Below are 5,038 nucleotides of genomic sequence, written 5' to 3'. Positions count from 1 at the left end.
GAGGGCACTTTTGTGCGCTCCAAAGGTGCGCACTTTTGGAGGGCACTTTTGTGCACTCCAAAGGTGCGCACTTTTGGAGGGCACTTTTCCTGCGCTCCAAAGGTGCACACCTAGGTGAGCACCTTCGACCACACCTTGTAGCACACCAAACTCTGACTTTCGACTTCATCCGCAATGCAGGGTCTTTGAGGTTGGCGCAATGCGCACAACCAGGGGAGTCGACCCATCAAACCCAACACCTCCCCTATATAAGCTATTTGTCTGATTCTCATACATGCGTAGCCTGCAGGAGCAATTAGGACATCGACCCCAACTTTCGGCTTCTAAACGAAAACAAGGTCTTTGAGGTTGGTGTAATGCGAACAACTAGGGGAGTCAACCCATCAAACCCAACACCTCCCCTATATAAGCTATTTGTCTGATTCTCATACATGTGTAGTCTACAGGAGCAATTAGGACATCGACCCCAACTTTTGACTTCTTAACGAAAACAAGGTCTTTGAGGTTGACGTAATGCGCACAACCAGGGGAGTCGACCCATCAAACCCAACACCTCCCCTATATAAGCTATTTGTCCGATTCTCATACATGTGTAGCCTACAGGAGCCATTAGGACATTGACCCCAACTTTTGACTTCTTAACGAAAACAAGGTCTTTGAGGTTGGCGTAATGCGCACAACCAAGGGAGTTGACCCATCAAACCCAACACCTCCCCTATATAAGCTATTTGTCTGATTCTCATACATGTGTAGCCTGCAACAACGATTAGGACATCCACCCCAACTTCTGAATTCGTCTGCGTTGACCGCACCAAAGGTGCACGCCTTGGTGCTCACCAAAATCCGACTTCCGACTTCTTCTGCTATGCGGGGTCTTTGAGGTTGGCGCAGTGCGCACAACCAGGGGAGTCAACCCACCGAATGCAACACCTCCCCTATATAAGCTATTTGTCTGATTCTCATACATGCGTAGACTGCAGCAATGATTAGGACATCCACCCCAACTTTTGACTTCTTAAACAAGACAGGGTCTTTGAAGTTGGTGCAGTGCACACAACCAGGGGAGTCGACCCATCAAACGCAACACCTCCCCTATATAAAGCTATTTGTCCGATTCTCATACGTGTAGTCTGCAGCAGCGATTAGGACATCGACCCCAACTTCCGAATTCGTTTGCATTGACCGCACCAAAGGTGCACGCCTTGGTGTGCACCTTGGAGTGCACTTTGGTGCTCACCTCGGTGCACACTTTGGTGTGCACCTCGGTGTGCACCAAAGGTGCGCACCTTGGAGCGCACCAAAGGTGTACACTTTGGAGCGCACCACATAGGGTCTTTGAGAGGTTGGCGCAGTGCGCACACCAAGGTGGGTGTTGAGGTGCGTGCCGAGGTGGGTGGGTGCTAGGGTGCGCTCCATGGTGGGTGCCAGGGTGGGTGCGTGCTAGGGTGGATTCCAAAGAGGGTCATAGGGTGGGTGCCAAGGTGGGTTGGTGATATAGTGGGTTCAAAGGTGGGTACTAGGGTGGGTTCCAAGGTGGGTCACAAGTTGGGTGCCAGGATGCGTGGGTGTTAGGTTGGGTGCCAAGGTGGGCTCCTGCGTGGGTGGGTGCTAGGGTGGGTTTCAAGGTGGACGCGAGGGCGGGTGCCAAGGTGGGTAACAAGTTGGGTGTTAGGATGGGTGAGTGCTAGAGTGGGTGCCAAGGTGGGTGGGTGCTAAGGTGGATGCCAAGGTGGTTCACAGGGTGGGTGGGTTCTAGGGTGAGTTCCAAGGTGGGTCACAGGTTTAGTGCTAGGGTGCGTGTCAAGGCGGGTGTCGAGGTGCCTGGGTGCTAGGGTGTGGATGCCAATGTGGGTCATAGGGTGGGTACTAGGGTGGGCTGCAATGTGGGTGCCAAGGTGGGTAACATGCTCGGTTGGTTCTAAATTGGGTGTCAGGGTGGGTGTGCACCCACCTTGCCCGAGGTGGGTGCCAAGGTGCCAGTGTGGGTGGGTGCTAAGGTGGATGCCAAGGTGGGTGAGAAGGTGGGTGATAGGTTGAGTGGTAGGATGGGTGGGTGCCAAGATGGGTCACAGGGTGGGTGCAAGGGTGGGTAGGTGCTAGGGTTGGTGTCAGGGTGGGTGGGTGCTAGGTTGGGTTCCAAGGTGGGTGCGAGGGTGAGTGTCAAGGTGGGTCACAGGTTAGGTGCTAGGATGGGTGAGTGCTAGGGTGCAAAGGTGCCAGGGTGGGTGCTAGGATGGGTCGATGCTAGGGTGAGTGGCAAGGTGGGTCCACAAGTGTCAAGGTGGGTGCCGAGGTGGGTGCCAACTTGGGTTCCAAGGTGGGTGCCAAGTGGGCGACTGCTATGGTGGATGCCAAGGTGGGTCACGGGGTGGGTGCCAAGTTGCTAGGTTGTGTTCCAAGGTGGGTGCCAACGTGGCTGCTAGGGTGCGTGGGTTAAAGGGTGTGTCACAACGTGGGTGCCAGGATGGGTGCGCACCCACACTGGCCAAGACGGGTGCAAGGTTGGGTTCCAAGCCCGGTCACAGGCTGGGTGCTAGGATGGGTGGGTGCCAAGGTGGGCACCAGGGTGGGTGCACCCACCCTGGCCAAGGTGGGTCACGGGGTGGGTCCTAGGGTGGGTAACAGGGTGGGTACTAAGGTGCGTGCCAAGGTGGGTCATGGGGTGGGTGCCAAGGTGGGCACCAGGGTGGGTGTGCACCAACCCTAGCCAGGGTAGGTCACGGGGTGGTTGTCGGGGTGGGCGTCAAGGAGCCAAGGTGGGTGGCAAGTAGCCAAGTTGCGTGCCAAGGTGGGTGTCGGGGTGGGTGCCAAGGATCCAAGGTGGGTGCCAAGGAACCAAGGTGGGTGTCTGGGTGGGTGCCGAGGTGGGAGCCAGGGTGGGTCCCAAGGTGAGTGCAAAGGTGGGTGCCAGGGTCAAGGTGAGTGCCAATGTGGGTTCCAAGGTGCCAGGGTCAGGGTGAGTGCCAATGTGGGTTCAAAGGTGCTAAGTTGGGTGCGAGGTTGGGTGCGAGGGTGGGTGGGTGCCAAGGTGTGCTAGGTGGAAGCCCGGGTGGGTCGGCATCCCATGGGTGTCGAGTTGGGTGCCTGATGGGTGCTTCTTGTCAAGTTTTAGTCGTCGGGACTCATTTCGAGCCTTAGAGGTCGTTTCTTGTCCGGTTGCCCTGTCTTCGACCTGGGAACCCAATTTTGGTCCTCGGGTCCCATTTTTTTTTGTCTCGCATCCCACTTTTGGCCTGTGGCCTTTTCGGGGTCGATTCTCGTTTTGGGCATCAGAGCATGTTTCTTCTCCTAAAACCCAATATTTGTTTATTAAGTCTCGGAACACATTTTTGTTCTCGTGGACCCATCATGGGTCTTGGAACGCATTTGTGGTCCTTGGGTCCCATTTTGCATCCCGAAACTTGTGTTTTGGTGCTTGATCCCTATTTTGGGTGCCCACCTTGCACCAAGTGCGCACCCGGGGCAAACCGAGCGCCTTGGTGCACCGGGGCAAGATCGAGCGTGCACCCGAGGCGCCCCGAACATGCACCAAGGTGCACTCGGCCCACATGTGAGCGCAGGTCGTTGCGCCCGAGGTGGTGTGTGGGCACCGCGTTGCAGACGGGACACTGCACGCACACGACGCCCCGTCCAGGTGCACGCACGTAGGCCGGGCCGGGTGCACACCCGACGCCCTAGCAAGGTGCGCGCACCCGGGCAGGGCTCACACTTGGCGAACGGGGCGCACTTCGCGAGGGAGGGTGTGCACCTCGACGGGGGTGGGTGGCCGGGGTGGATTCGCACGTGGGTCGCGGTTTGCTAAGTACACACTGCGACAAGCTCATAACGGGTGCGATCATACCAGCGTTAGTGCACCGGATCCCATCAGAACTCCGCAGTTAAGCGCGCTTGGGCCGGAGTAGTACTGGGATGGGTGACCTCCCGGGAAGTCCCGGTGTTGCACCCTTTTTTAGTTTTTCGCCGGGCGTCGCAATGCTATTTGAATAAACCTTTTGCCCGTTTGCGTTCTCGTCGGGGCCGGGCCGGGCCGGGGTGCGCTGCCCGCACTACCGCGCGCGCGGGGGGCGACACCGAGCGCGCACCCGAGGCGCCCCGAGCACACAGGCCACGGTGCAACCCGGGCGTTGTGCGCGCACCCCGGTGCGCCCGAGGTGCTGCGCGCGCACCCAGGTGAAATCGGTGTGCACCTCGGCCAGTGCGCGCTCGGTCGAGTCGCGCACGTTGGCCAAGGTGCACGGTGATGTTTCTTACTCTAAGGTTCCGCACCAGACGCCCGGGACAGGTGAGCGAAGCTGGGCGGGGCCGGGTGCGCGGCCGGGGCAGGTGCACGCAGCTGGAGAGAGCTTTGGAGCACACCAGAGGTGCGCACCTTGGAGCACACTTCGGAGCGCACCAATGATGCGCTCCATTCAAAAGTTTCCTGAAAAGGCAAAAAAAGTTGAGATTATAGAATTTCCCACTTGAGAGATTGTAAAAAAAAAAAATTTAAAATGAAGGAAACGCGGGTGCCAAGGTGTGCGCGCCCGGGTGCGCAGCCCAGCCAAGGTGTGCGCACCAAGGCGCCCACCCTGGCGAAGGTGCACGCAAGGTGCGCACCCGAGGCAAACCGGACAATTAACCCAACTTTCGACTTCGCGCGCACCTGCGCACCTTGGAGCGCACTTCGGAGCGCTCCTTGGTGCGCACCAATCTTGGGCACCTCGGAGTGCACCATGGCGCCCACCAAGGTGCGCACCCGGGGCAAACCGAGCTCCGACTTCGTGCGCACCTTGGAGCGCACGAAAGGTGCGCACCATGGCGCCCACCAAGGTGCGCAGCCCAGCCAAGGCGTGCGCATCAAGGTGCGCACCCTGGCGAAGGTGCGCACCCGGGGCAAACCGAGCTCCGACTTCGTGCGCACCTTGGAGCGCACAAAGGGTGCGCAACCCAGCCAAGGTGTGCGCACCCCGGGCAAACCGAGCTCCGAATCGTGCGCACCTTGGAGCACACTTCGGAGCCCTCCTTGGTGCGCACCGATGTTGCGCACCTCGGAGCGCAC

At 58.7% G+C, this 5,038-nt stretch overlaps 1 non-coding gene across 1 annotated transcript; it reads left to right on the top strand.

The window, feature by feature from the left end:
• Positions 1 to 3,827: 3,827 nt before the first annotated feature.
• Positions 3,828 to 3,946, top strand: LOC131872836 (5S ribosomal RNA). Its single transcript, XR_009370915.1, has one exon. It is a non-coding gene; the product is annotated as a 5S ribosomal RNA (ribosomal RNA).
• The last annotated feature ends 1,092 nt before the right edge of the window (positions 3,947 to 5,038 follow it).

This window comes from Cryptomeria japonica, unplaced genomic scaffold (assembly GCF_030272615.1).
Source record: "Cryptomeria japonica unplaced genomic scaffold, Sugi_1.0 HiC_scaffold_809, whole genome shotgun sequence".
NCBI classification, from domain to species: Eukaryota; Viridiplantae; Streptophyta; class Pinopsida; order Cupressales; family Cupressaceae; genus Cryptomeria; species Cryptomeria japonica.
Note: the sequence above shows the minus strand (reverse complement) of the source record. Positions and strands in the feature narration are given on the sequence as shown.